The following is a 14,633-nucleotide window of genomic DNA, read 5'->3' on the forward strand; positions in this document are numbered from 1 at the left end:
GACAAGTTTCTTTTTGAAGTATACATGGAACTAAAAACAAAACAAAACAAAACAAAAAAAACTTTTGCCTTGCCGATTTTAAAATAAGTTTCCAAAATTCGAACAGTCTGAGAGATAAATACTAGGGTCTAGCCACAGTACATTTTGCTAGATATCAATTAGAAATCAAAAATTGTGTTATGTTTAGAAGTTAAAAAGTTTGCGTATGCCGAGGCAGACGGATCGCCTGAGGTCAGGAGTTCGAGACCAGCCTGACTAACATGGAGAAACCCCGTCTCTACTAAAAATACAAAATTAGCAGGGTGTGCTGGCGCACGCCTGTAATCCCAGCTACTTGGAAGTCTGAGGCAGGAGAATCGCTTGAACTCGGAGGCAGAGGTTGCGGTGAGCCGAGATTGTGCCATTGCACTCCAGCCTGGGCAAGAAGAGCAAAAGAGCGAAACTCCGTTTCATAAAAAACAAGAAAGAAAGAAAGAAAAAGAAAGAAAGAAAGAAAGAAAGAAAGAGAGAGAGAAAGAAAGAAAGAAAATGTGCGTATGGTTCCAAGAAGATATCTAAATGATAATAAAAATTATATTCAAAAGAATGACATTGAAAATAATACTTATGAAATATGTTTCATGCAGTCCAAAATGCACTTGGATGCTTAAACTCTTAAATACATAATTAATAATAAAATAATATCTGAACATCAATAATCTGAGATCCATTGAAAGAAATTAGAAATTAGCAAATTTTATCCAAAGAAATCTTAGGGAAGGAAATGAAGAAGAAAATGGCTGATTTAATGCAATAAAATTGAAACATAAGATGGAGATAAGCAAAAAAAAAAAAAAAAAAAGCCAAAATTTAGTTTGGAAAAAAATAACTAATAAAGTTGCAAAATGCTTGGCTAAACTGATTGAGTTTATCCAAGAAGGCACAAATAACTGATCTCTGATATAGAAAATGGAGAATGGGAGGTCTAACAAATAAAAAAGAAGATGCAGCAAGGCAAGAAGTGAGGATGAGCTCCACCAAGCTTCCAAGGCAGTGATAGAATTCCCCTAGGAATTCCTTAAAAAGTACTCAACTGTGGCTAGCATTCCTTTGCATTATTTAACCATAATTAATTATAATGCATAATTCCAATGCATTATTTAACCATAGTTGTTAATCACACAATGTGATTCTGCACCTGAGCTGATTATCTTTCCGTGCTCTGAAAATAGTAACATCCTCACTTTCTTTTCAGTCCCTCTTGCCTCATCATCGTCCTGGACACCTGGACAAGCCAGTCTGGCTTGACGTCGTCAGTTCGTTTTTATATGATTTCAAGGAAAATTACCTTACTTAATATATTTAATTGCTTAGTTGTTTGCTTAATAATGCCCAAGTTATTCCCATCTTGGCGACCATATCTGAGTCTTTGCTTTCCCTTGTATTTGATCCTGGATTTCCTGGAATTTCCTTTTCTGTATGAATGAGGATGTTTACTTTACTGAAGTAGATCCCTAACAAGGGAACAATTCTGTGAGACACAAACACTCCTAGCAACAATTTTTAAGGAAAGCTGCCTTCAAAACAGGGCATCGATTGCAGGAAACATGATAGCATCACCTTGGCTTTTCTTGGGGGTAAAACACCAGTAAGACTCTGGTGGAATTACCTTTTTTCTTTTTTCAAATAAGTACACATTTTCCTCATTGTTTCAGGAAGGTGGTGGAGTATTTTTAGTGGGCATATAAAGAGAAAAAGTCTGATCAGGTTGGAACAACCAGGCTTCTTCCTGGAAGACAAAGTCAGGATATCCCATCTGATAAGGTGTTACATCCCTTTTGCAAAGGGAAACGTTATCGTAGTCGGCAGGATTCGAACCTGCGCGGGGAAACCCCAATGGATTTCTAGTCCATCGCCTTAACCACTCGGCCACGACTACACAAAGAATGCTTTGCCCATTAGCATAAGTCACTGTACTGAACTTTAGCTCTCTTGGAAAGGTCAAATTTTCTGCCAGAAATTGTATTTGCTGTCAATGTTTCTTATTCTTTGGCATTAGTTAGATGATTATCATGCTGTTGTTTCAAACTGACAAGTAACACTTTATCCTCAGACCTGGGAGGACCCCTTATTCTGACGTTCTGACAGAAGGAGACTAAGCAGGATGCATTCCCAGAGATCAAGCTTCCTGCTCCTTCAGGGGATGGGGATGCAGGAGACACCCGCAACAACTGGGACACGCTCTAACATTCGCTGCAAATTTTTGAGTTATAGCGACAATTTGAACAACTTCAAATGGCCATTGATGTTTGACTTTTAAAATAAATTTTGGAAGATCCATAGAATGGAAGTTTCTGCAACTGATAAAAGGAATGAGGTGCACTTCTATAATGCTTATGTGAAATGTACTCCAGGATATACTTTTAGCAAAATAATGTTAGTCACTAACATGTATATAAGACCTCACATTTTGCAAAATACCCTCATTTATATATTTGGCCTCATTTAGTCTTTACATCATAAATAAGGAAATGAGGGGCTAAGATGAGAATGCAAACCTACACAGCACCTGAGAATTAGATTTAGATCAGTAACCTACACCTCTTAGATGATGTTCACTGCTCTTTGCTCATGGACTCTATTTGTGCCTTCAGCATTATTTCTAAGTGCTCTACAGAAGCAAAATCAACAAGATTTTAAACATGTTTCTCAGGTATCCATTTATGAAACTAAACCGGTAAGCAGTGTATGCCAACAGTAAGCCTTAAAAGGGCGAGGCAATTGTCATCATCCAATATTTGTCAGTAAGCCAAACTGTCATTTCTCTATGTACCAGGATGTTACCTTTTAAGGAGGAGTACTCCACAAATATGAAATATGCAACTGGGGGAAAATTAGCTGATCCTAACCATTTTGTAGTATCTGAAGCAAGAATCAACCTTATTAATTTACCTAGATTTATCCTGACATTTATGTGTTTTCGTCTTTTTGCATTTTTCTGTGCTGGACTCTCCTTAAGATTTTTGGAAACCTGTGTTCTGAATTCCTCCCTTTCCCTGGGCTAGAGTGGCTAGAGGCTTTGGCTCTTGGGAATGGTCTCGCGTCCTTCACCAGAACTTACGAGAATCATGTTTGGCTGAAGAGTCGGAGACCTCTCCAGAGTCATCTTTTCCAGTTAGGATAGAAACGAGCCCCCCTCCTCACCTCGCAAGCCCGCGCCAGTCCAGTTTTAGCCGTTCCTTTGGAAGAGCAAGTCAGTTGAACGCCATCGAAGAGGCTCCTGATTTAGATATAAATTGTGCTTAAACGCAGATGACTCCCCACTCTCATGCCTTCCCTTATTTCCCGTTGCTTCTCCCATTGGCATTTACAGACTTGAGGTTGCTTGGACTCTCAATTCAATACTCCTTTTCTGCGGGTTCGTGAGAATTAGGTGTGAACGTGGTGTCCGCGGATATCAGTGGCTAGTGGGCAAGCTCCAGCGCCCAGGAACTTTGAGTCGCTTGTCTAGGAGTCCTGTATTGAATTGCAACACTAAGTGCAATATTCTGGTTCTTGTTGTGTTCTGAAAGAGCTCTTTCACTCATGAGGAGAGACCTGCACGAGACTGTGAAGACCAACTGCTTCTCAGCGCTCCACGCATCCATTATGAGTTCACCGCAGGATTTTACCTGCAAAAATTTTGCGTAGATTAAGTCACGCTTATTGCCTCCTACTTTTGTCAGTGAACATTATGTCACAAGCATTTTCCCAGAACTATTACAGTCTTCCAGCATGTCGTTTCTAGTGGCTTGGTAATGATCTATTAGGCAGATGGAGCAATAATAATAATAAACAACTCTCATTTTAATATCTATTTTTCACTATCACAATTAGAAATAAAAATAAAGATTCCTGCATAGTATATGTCTTCCTTTGGTTAAGCTTATTTCCTGGCTGGGTGCAGTGGCTCACACCTGTAATCCCAGAACTTTGGGAGGCGGAGATGGAAGAATGGCTTGAGACCAGGGGTTTGAACAAGGAGTTTAAGACCAGGCTGGTCAACATAGTGAGGCGCCGCATTTCTATTTATAAAATATAAAACAAACAAACAAATAAAAAGATTATTTCTCTAGGAGAGCGGTTCTGAAACTTCAGTGGGCATCAGAACCAGCAGGATGACTTGTTTTTTGTTTGTTTGTTTGTTTTTTGAGATGGAGTCTCGCTCTGTCTCCCAGGCTAGAGTGCAGTGGCGCGATCTTGTCTCACTGCAACCTCCGCCTCCCAGGTTCAAGAGATTCTCCTACCTCAGCCTCCCTAGTAGCTGGGACTACAGGCGCGTGCCGCCACGCCCGGCTAATTTTTTTGTATTTTTATTAGAGACAGGGTTCCATCATGTTAGCCAGGATGGTCTCGATCTCCTGACCTCATGATCCACCCGCCTTAGCCTCCCAAAGTGCTGGGATTACAGGCGTGAGCCTCCGCGACCGGAAGGATGGCTTGTTAAAACAGACTGCTAGACACCCTCCTCCTCCCCCGCGCCCCGCCCGCCCCCCACACGAACCACACCACTCCAGTTTCTGATTCTGAGATCTGAGTTCAAGCCCAAGAATTTGCATTTCTCCTAAGTTCCCAGGTGGTGCACAAGCTGCTGTGCCAGGACAACACTTTGCGAAGACTGCCCAGGGACAAAGAACTTGAAAATAAATTTACTGTTTCAAAGGTTACAAACCGTTTCTAACCTAAATTGAAGATATAGCAAATGCCCCAGTAATAAGACCAAATAATATTTGCAAGAGTCCAACGAAGGGAACACATTTCTTACTATTTTAGAGGGAAAAACAAATGTGGGCGCGCTTTCACTGTCAGAGACATTGCCGGCCTCGGTCATGGAGGTCACTTTCCCTTTGTATCTGCGGGGCCGACTCACTTCCATTCCCAGAATTCCGAGACTTTCCCCCTAACTTTTGTCTAAAAAGGAATCTGATTCAAGTCTACCCCTTATTTTTCCACTCTGACAATACTGTAGTATCTGAAGCAAGAATCAACCTTATTAATTTAGCTAGATTTATCCTGACATTTACTTGTTTCCATCTTTTTGCGTTTTTCTGTGCTGGACTCTCCCTAAGATATTTGGAAACCTGTGTTCTGAGTTCTTCCTTTTCCCCGGGCTCGGGTGGCTGAAGGCTTTGGCTCTTGGGAATGGTCTCGCGTCCTTCACCAGAACTGACGGGAATTATATTTACCTGAAGAGTCAGAGACCTCTTCAGAGTCATCTTTTCCAGTTAGGACAGAAACAAGCTCCCTCCTCAGCTCGCACGCCCGCTCCAGTCCGGTTTTAGCCGTTCCTTCGGAAGAGTAAGTCAGTTGAATGTCATCGAAGAAGCTCCTGATTTAGATTTTAACTGTACGTAAACGCAGATGACCCCCCACTCTCGTGCCTTCATTTAATTCCCGTTGCTTCTCCCATTGGTATTCAGAGGCTTGAGGTTGCTTGGACTCTCAATTCAATACTCCCTTTCTGCGGGTTCGTGAGAATTAGGTGTGAACGTGGTGTCCGCGGATTTCAGCAGCTAGCGGGCAAGCTCCAGCGCCCAGAAACTTTGAGTCGCTTGTCTAGGAGTCCTGTGTTGAATTGCAACACTATGCACTATGTTCTGGTTATTGATGTGCTCTGAATGAGCTCTTTCGTTCGTGAGCAGAGGCCCTGACGAGACTGAAGACCAACTACTTCCGAGCGCTCCACTCACCCATTATAAGTTCACCCCAGCCGTCAACGGTACCGTAGGTAGGTAGTCGTGGCCGAGTGGTTAAGGCGATGGACTTGAAATCCATTGGGGTTTCCCCGCGCAGGTTCGAATCCTGCCGACTACGGTTTTACCGGGTACGGTTCCCGCCTTTCCTCAAAACTTACCCAAATTCTTGTACTGCATTTGCTGCTCTCCTACACAATCCTCCCACTGCATATTCAGATAATATCCTCTTTACTCAGTGAATGGAGACTACCTTATGTTGCCGTTACTTCAAAACTGGTATATATCCCTGTGATCACAGCCAGCAAGACTTCAGCCTCTCCTGCACTAAATAGCGCCTTGGTATCCTCATAACTACTGTCAACTCAAAAGAAGTCAGGATTCACAAAAAGCTTTACCACTAACAGGTAATTTTCATTAAATACTTAGTACGTTCCAAGATATGAGTTAAGCACCAACAGCATATTTTTATCTGCATTTTACAGATGAAGAAACTACCCAATGCTGCGCAATGAAATGATATTTTAACTGAGGACTTCCAGATGGGGTCGTGAATTCAAGTTTTGTAAATTCCACTGGGGGCACCCCCCAAATTATCAAGTTGTTAGCAGATTCAGGGTTAGATTTATTAGTACCCAAAACGGATAAATAGCAGGTCATATTTTTCAAGTACTTACTACACATCACCATCAAGGTCTTTACATGGCTTATAATTTGTAAATCCTCACAACATAGTCATTATACAGACTGGAAGGTCCACAGGCATATACATATGGCCAAGGTCTCACAGCGAGAGGGCAGTAAGTTGTAACTTGAATTCATCTCTTGATTTTGGCTCCAAGACCCCGGCACCCAACAGGCGTCTCAGTCTTCTACCTGTACTGGGAATTAACACCACCTACCTCCTATCATTCAGAGTTGGTTCACTATTCTGACTTCATCCTGTCTCTACTGGTAATGAGTCCACAAAGTGGTATGATTTAAGCCGCTGGGTTTAGCCTGGGGTGGAATATTGCTGCCCATGGGGTGTTTGACGCTTGAGTTATCTATCTATCTATCTATCTATCTATCTATTTATCTATCTATCTATCTATGGTAAATAAACTTTATTTATCTGTTTCTCAGAGATGACACTGCCAACAATCACAGATTTGCATACGATACTTTGATGCAGGGCGTACCGCTCATCAGTCTACGGGAGTTTGTCTGTTTTTGAGTAGGGTGTTTCTTAACAGTTTATAAAGAGCTTGCCAACACATTAGACCATTTAAGCTACTGAACACTAAAGCCTGATAGCAAAAAATACTTTTTCAGCCAACAGCATTTGGATGCACAGTACAAGACTGGTTTGACAGAAAGGTAAAAGACTATCTTTGCCCCAGAGATGGAGAGAAATTGTACTTATGCTGCATATATTAGAAGTAAGTGAGGTAAAAACAACAACGACAAAAAAAAAAAAGAAAGAAAGAAAAGAAAAACAACTCTACAAAGGAAAGAATTACAAAGTTGCCCAGATTTTGCATTCGTAGTAATTAAAATCTCTGCTCTCCTGCATAAAGACCCAAAGAGCAGATTCTGTTTATCAGCACTTCCTACTTCCTCCATCATGTTCAGGGGACAAAAATGTTTCCGTGGACTTCACAAATTATTGAAAGAAACAATCCCTTCAGGACGGGCCCGATGGCTCACTCCTGTAATCCCAGTACTTTGGGAGATAGAAGCGGAAGGATAGCCTGAGCCCAGGAGTTCGAGACCATCCTGGGCATAACAGCGAAAACCCTGTCTCCCTCCAAAAAACAAACAAACAAAAATTTCGCTGCTGTGGTGGGGCGCACCTGTCGTCCTAGCTACCTGAGATCACCTGAGCCTGGGGAGGTCGAGGCTGTAGTGAGCTGTGATCCCGGAAAGTGGATTCTATTCCACCTCCTCACCCAGAGGCAGATATATTGGGACTTGCATAGCTTCTAGGCCGTTTGACTAAGATCAAGTGTGCTATCGGGAGTTGTAGGAATTCATGGAATATATCAGGCCGAAAATTGATTTTGGTAATTTATGTAGAGAGCGTTTTCCCTGGGGAAAACAAAAGGTCCAGAAAAAGGGTACATACATATATCCTCGAGCAGGTTCCACCGAGACTTGAACTCGGATCGCTGGATTCAGAGTCCAGAGTGCTAACCATTACACCATGGAACCCCTCTTGGTACGTTCCACCCAAAAATTGCTCATGCTGGGTTATAGGCATTCTACCAAACGCATTTAATTTATCAAAGCAAAAATCCTTAGTTTATGCCCACTCAGAACACCCTTTCAAAGAAAACCCTGGGGGATCTATTTATTTATTTCTGCCGATTACATTGATCCATAAAGTCTCCCTTTCCCCTAACCCTCAATTAACTCAGAAACTTGGTGGTCCTGAGCCTTGCTTTCTTCATTAAGAAAAATTGAGCGACTTTTATACGTACCTGAACTGGACCGAACTTCTTCTATTCTTTCTGCAATTTAATGCTTAAAAGCTAGATTAAGTGGACGCTTCTAGTCCCCCATAAAAACGGGGAAATTAAGTCTTGGAGAACTCATGTCTTATCTGCAACTCTACTCAATTTCAGACACGGGATATTTTTCTCCACATAGGTGAATTATCAGGTTTATTGCCTCTAGGAAAACAACCTTTAATATCTTGATTCCAGGGAATTCACAAAATAATTGAAGGTTCCGTGCGATCGACTGAGAATTATTTAAATTTGGCCTTCTCTCTATCAGGTAAACTAGTTGTAACAATTAAGAAAAAAAATTACTCAAGTGAAATTAAGCATAAAGCTGCTAAAAAAAAAAAAACTCTTTAAATTGAGGCTGCGTGATTCACTAACCTCAATATTGTAAATTGGAGGCAAATCTGCACCCACGCATGAAGCTATAATTCTGGTCAAACCGGTTCCCTGTGTCTCCCTGGTCTCGGAGAGGTTATGATGATACAATTTTGGGAGACTATAGACAGCCATTTCTAGGTCAGGTGGAGTCAGCTAGGTTAAGAACGAGGCTGTTAGCCGGGCGTGTTGGTGGGAGCCTGTAGTCCCAGCTACTCGGAAGGCTGAGGCAGGGGAATGGCGTGAATCCAGGAGGCGGAGCTTGCAGTGAGCTGAGATCGCGCCACTGCACTCCAGCCTGGGCGACAGAGCGAGACTCAGTCTCAAAAAAAAAAAAAAAAAAAAAGAACGAGGCTCATTTTAAAGCAGGGGTTGATTGGAACCTTTACTGCAACTTCTACTCAGCATCATCCAGAGTTTCTCATAAGATAAATTGTATTTGAATTATATTTTCATCATTTCTTTTGAGGAAGGAAACATGTAAAAGTATGTCTAAGTAACAGTATTTATTTAAAGTCCCAGTGGATATTCTAAAGCCTGTATAAATTGAACTCAGGTTTTTTTTCTCCTAAGCTTTTCTTATTGCAGTTGTTCATTTGGAGGTAGTGTCTGGGATTTCCAAATTATAGCTGTTACATAAGTCATTCTCCATCCAGAATTTCTGGCTTCTAGGACATAAAGAGATGAAGAGGCCGGGCACGGTGGCTCACGCCTGTAATCCCAATACTTTGGGAGGCCGAGGCGGGCGGATCACGAGGTCAGGAATTCGAGACCAGCCTGACCAAAATGGTGAAACCCTGTCTCTACTAAAAACACAAAAATTAGCCGGGCGTGCTGGCGCACGCCTGTAATCCCAGCTACTCAGGAGGCTGAGACAGGAGAATCCCTTGAATCCAGGAGGCGGAGGCTGCAGTGAGCCGAGATAGTGTCACTGCACTCCAACTTGGGCAAAATCGCGCCGCTGCACTCCAGCCTGGGCAACAGAGCGAGACTCAATCTCAAAAAAAAAAAAAAAAAAAAAAAAAAAAAGAGATGGAGAAAAAAAAATCCAGGAGTTCATGGAAGTAGAAGGAGGAGCAGATAAAACCACAATTTTAGTGTAATATTTTAGTGTAATATGCCTCTCTGAAAAACTAATAAAAACATAAATGGAAAAGTAACTGTAAAGCAAAATAATGCAGTTCATATAACATACATATATAGAGAACAGTGCACATATCGACTTCAGGATTCAAACTTTTTTCAAACATACATCGAATTATCTCAAATTTGACATTTTACCAGACCATAAAGCAATGCTCCAAAAACATAACAGGGTTAGATACATGCTATTATTTCACAGCAATAAAACTGTGTCAGAAATCAAAATATAAAAATTAAAAATTGTATTTATTTGCAAAATGATAAAAACACTTCTAAATAATTCATGGTTTAAAGAAAAAATATCCATCAAAATTAGGACCTATTTTGAAATAAATGATAATAAAAATAGTACATATCAAAATATGTAGTATGCAGCTGGAAATGCACTAAGAAATCCTTAAGTACTATAGTATATAAATAAAATAAGATTAGTGATCTAAGCATGTATTACATGAAATTAGTGACCAATCAATAATTTACTCCCAAGAGAATTTTAGAGAAAGAAATAATGAGGCAAAGAGCAGATATTAATGCATTATTAATGCAAACAGCAGACATTAATACGAAATAGAGATGATCAACAAAGTCAATAAAGTGGCCATCTTTTTATCTTTTTTGATTTTTATTGTGATAAAATACACAAAACATAAAAGTTATAATTTTAACCGTTTGTAAGTGTACAGTTAAGTGGCATTAAGTATGTTGCATTATTGTGCAACCATCCCCACCATCTATCTCCAGAAATTTTTACATCTTTCCTATACCTGTTAACCAATAAGTCCCCATTTCCCCTGCATTTTTAGTAACAATAATATCAGGTTTTTGGAAAGAGATTGATAAACTCATTAAAAAATAATATGGAAGTGAAAAGGACTAAAGTAGCCTAACTCATCTTGAAAAAGGAAAGCAAAGTTAGCAGACTTACTTTACCAAACAGAAAGATAGAAAGGTAACATAATTTTTAAAAACATGACATTGCCCAAAGATAGACAATACCACGACGTAGAATCCAGTCTTTGAATAAATGGTGAATATCTAAAAGAAAAAAAAAAGTGATCAGATAATTATCTACAAGGAAAAAAATTAAATTTACCTCTTTCACATTATCTACTAAGCCATTTCCAGATTGACTGTAGATCTGAATATAAAAGTAAGCAAACAAAGCTTGTAGAATACAACATCGGGCAATATCTTTATGACTTTGACCCAAGGAAATATTTTCTAGACCTGATGCTAAAAGCGTTAGTCATAAAGGGCAATCCTTCCCGTCTAGATCTTCAAGTCCTTCAGTTCTGAGAATTTTTCTTATATTTCTTGGTAAAATTATCCTCCATTTTTCCTTTGTCTTGCTGGAACTCCCAGTAATCAGATGATATTGAATCTCTGGAATGGGTTGTTCAATTTTCTTTCCACTACTATTTTCCATCTTTGATGTTTTCCTACTGTTTTTGAAGTAGTTCTAAACTGTAACTTCCAAATTTTTCATTAAATGTTTTTCTTTTCCCCTGCTACTTTATTCTTTATTTCTAGGAGATCTTGTTTCATTATCATAAAAAGATAGTACCCCAAGTTACTATTTCCTGGTGAGATGAAGTGTGTTTTACATTTTTTCTCCTATCAAACACAACTACAAGTTATGGGCAGAATGCATGAAATAACTATTTGAAGACTCTGATAATAAAAGAGTAAACAAAAGAGTGCAAGGATGGAAAAAGAACACCAGAATTATCCTATGTTTTCTCCCCAAATTGAGTATAGATGTAATGCAATTGCTATCAAAATTCCAGTAGAAGTTTTTGGAGATAGAGAAAAGCTGATTCTAAACTTCATATGGATAGATGAAAGAATTAGAATAGCTAAATCAATTTTGAAAAAATGCAGTGAATAATCACATTACCTGATTTTCAGATTTAATACCAACTTCAGTAATCAAGATAGTAAGGTATTGGCAGAAATATAAACATGTAGATCAATTGATCAGAACAGAGATTCCAGAAATAAATTCACACAAATATGGCGAATTGATTTTTGACAAAGGTGCAAATAAAATAAACGAAGAAATTAAAATTGTTCGACAAATAATATTGGGACAATGGGCCATCCATATGCAAAGGAAAGAAAGAAAGGAGAGAAAAGGAGAGAAAGAAAGGAAGGAAAAAAAGTAAGGAAGGCGTGGAAGAAAGAAGTGGAAGGAAAAGTGGAAGGAAGAAAGAAAAGATATCCTAACATAAATCTAACAATTTATACAAAAATTAACTAAAAAATTGATCATATATGCAAATGTAAACATAAAACTATAAAACTGTTAAAAGAAAACATAACAGAATATCCACATGACCTTGAGTTGGGTGATGAGTTCTTAGATATGGCACTTTCCAAAAAAGAAAAAAAAACCACATTGGACTTAATCAACTTTTAACACATTTGCTCTGCAAAAGAAACTGTTAAGACATTGAAAAAAATAAAGACTGGCAGAAAATATTTGTAAGTCATGTATCTGATGGAGAAATTTTATCTAGAATATATAAAGAATCCTTAAAACTCAGCAATAAGAAAACAACCCAATAAAAATTGGGTAAAGGCATAAACACTTTACCAAACAGAGTATAAGGATGGCAAATAAGCACACAAAAAATGTTTGACATCATTAGCCATTATGAAATGCAACTTTTTTTTTCACAATTGCCCCAAACTGGAAACAAATGTCACACTCACACAACACAAATGTCCTTCAATGAGTGGATAAACTGTGGTACATCCGTGCAATGGAATTCTATTCAAGAGCAAAAAGGAATGAAATTTTGATATTTGTAACAACTTGGGAAAATCTTCATTTATTTCTTTTTTTTGAGACGGTGTCTTCCTCTGTAGCCCAGGCTGGAGTGCAGCAGCGCGATTTAGGCTCACTGCAAGCTCCGCCTCCCGGGTTCGCGCCATTTTCCTGGCTCAGCCTTCCGAGTAGCTGGGACTACAGGCGCCCGCCACCACGCCCGGCTAATTTTTTGTATTTTTAGTAGAGACAGGGTTTCATTGTGTTAGCCAGGATGGTCTCGATCTCCTGACCTCGTGATCCGTCCTCCTCGGCCTCCCAAAGTGCTGGGATTACAGGCGTGAGCCACCGCTCCCAGCCAACTTGGGTAAATCTTAAGGCATTATGCTAAGCAAAAGAAGCTGATCTCAAAAAGTTACATACTGTATGATTCCATTTCTACGACATTTTCCAAAAGGCCAAAATATACAAATGGAAAGAGTATTTATGATTGTCAGCTGCTATGTGTGGGATTAGGATGAGACTATAAAGGAACAGTGCTAGGGAGGCTTATGGACTGATAGAACTGGTGTGTATCCTGATATGGTAATGGGTGTGTGTATATACATGTAAGTGCTTTTTAAAAGTCAATTTTACTTAATACTTTTTAAAAATACAGATAGCTCCTATTTGTGGCATAGACTGTACATTCTCCATGGTTTCTGTGAGAAACACTTTCACCGAGCTCTTGAAAGAGTTTATTTTGAGCAGGGTTTGGAGGAGAGAAAACCCGGTGAGACCCTGGAGAACTGCACGTTGCCAGTGAAGGAGGATTACTGTGGTTACTAGCTTATTTACTTCGGGCAGCTCAGCGACATTTTGACAGCAAACACATACACCGCCAGGGTAGGATTAGAGAGGGGCTAACGATGATATAAGTGCTCCTGTTGGTTCCGCTTTACATTAACCAGAGGGGTGAAAGATGATACAAGTTTTCCTGTATTTTCCGTATTATATTAACCTGACCCCATTTTAGGGTAAAATTTCTAGCGTAGTCGGCAGGATTCGAACCTGCGCGGGGAGACCCCAATGGATTTCTAGTCCACCGCCTTAACCACTCGGCCACGACTACAGACATGACAGCACAACTACAGACATGACAGAACTTCGGAAGCACTAAGATAAGTGTATCCACCACACGAGCATCTTTATTTTGAACAAACCGGGTCAATTCAGAAACCAGCTCCCCTGGGGGCAAGTTTGGCTCTGTGCTGGTTGCTGGAGTCCTCGAAACTGAAAACAAATTTACTCACCACGGAGGTGGAGTCCGGCCTTAATCCTAGTTTTAAACCTGGGACCTTTTGCTAGACGATGGGACCTTCTGCTAGAACTTCCAGGAGACCAACCTCTTCTCACTGAATGACACTGTTGCTTAATGGATTTCAGAAAAGGAAATGCTCCCTCAGCTAAGCTGAGGGAGAGAAAAACGATACAGAAAACCTCTGGATCTTCTCACTTGGTGTCCCTAAGCCCCTAAATGTAAACCTAAAATATTTATCTCATTGTGTTTGGGAAATTGTTTTGCAAATGGCAATGCGCTCTCACTTTCCAGACGGGTTAAGAAGAAATTTGCAAGTAAAGCCGGCCCGTGAGTTCTTTTCCTGGAAAATCCTAGATCCTAACAGATCCTAGTTACTTTCTAAAAAATTGACCACTTGGTTTAATTTTGTGAACAATGCAATGGTTGATCAAACCAATTTAACCAATAAAGCACATGTCCAGTTCTCCTTTTTACGTTTGTAACTCGCCAGTTCCTTTAGCAGAATGTCCAGATGCTCTATAGAAATGAAATGAAATGAAAAAAACAAAAACAAAAAACCAAAAAACAAAAAACTCTAAATGTGGATGCCAGATCCCAAGATGCATAGATGTACAGATCCCACTTTATGGTCAGAAAAATGTTAATCGGCAAAATGAATTTGATGCATCTTGAGAAAGCTAATTGTTTGGTTTTAATATATTATATTTAACCGGAAGTAACAAAGTGCCTTTTACATAGCATTCTATTTAATTCATGTATCACGGAGAAAGTTTTTTTCCAGAAAACTGAATCTTTTTCAAAATCAAATAATTTCCTTTTATCTGTACCTAGAGAAGGTTAATTAT

The 14,633-nt window shown here is 39.6% G+C and overlaps 4 non-coding genes across 4 annotated transcripts; 1 reads left to right on the forward strand and 3 right to left on the reverse strand.

Annotated features, from left to right (window-relative positions):
* Nucleotides 1–1,836: 1,836 nt before the first annotated feature.
* Nucleotides 1,837–1,918, reverse strand: TRNAS-AGA (transfer RNA serine (anticodon AGA)). Its single transcript has one exon. It is a non-coding gene; the product is annotated as a tRNA-Ser (tRNA).
* Nucleotides 1,919–5,750: 3,832 nt separating this feature from the next.
* On the forward strand, nucleotides 5,751–5,832 carry TRNAS-UGA (transfer RNA serine (anticodon UGA)). The gene has a single exon. It is a non-coding gene; the product is annotated as a tRNA-Ser (tRNA).
* A 2,000-nt stretch (nucleotides 5,833–7,832) lies between these two features.
* TRNAQ-CUG (transfer RNA glutamine (anticodon CUG)) lies at nucleotides 7,833–7,904 on the reverse strand. Its single transcript has one exon. It is a non-coding gene; the product is annotated as a tRNA-Gln (tRNA).
* Nucleotides 7,905–13,517: 5,613 nt separating this feature from the next.
* On the reverse strand, nucleotides 13,518–13,599 carry TRNAS-AGA (transfer RNA serine (anticodon AGA)). The gene has a single exon. It is a non-coding gene; the product is annotated as a tRNA-Ser (tRNA).
* Nucleotides 13,600–14,633: the final 1,034 nt, after the last annotated feature.

The sequence above is a fragment of the Pan troglodytes genome, chromosome 5, assembly GCF_028858775.2.
Source record: "Pan troglodytes isolate AG18354 chromosome 5, NHGRI_mPanTro3-v2.0_pri, whole genome shotgun sequence".
Classification (NCBI taxonomy): Eukaryota; Metazoa; Chordata; class Mammalia; order Primates; family Hominidae; genus Pan; species Pan troglodytes.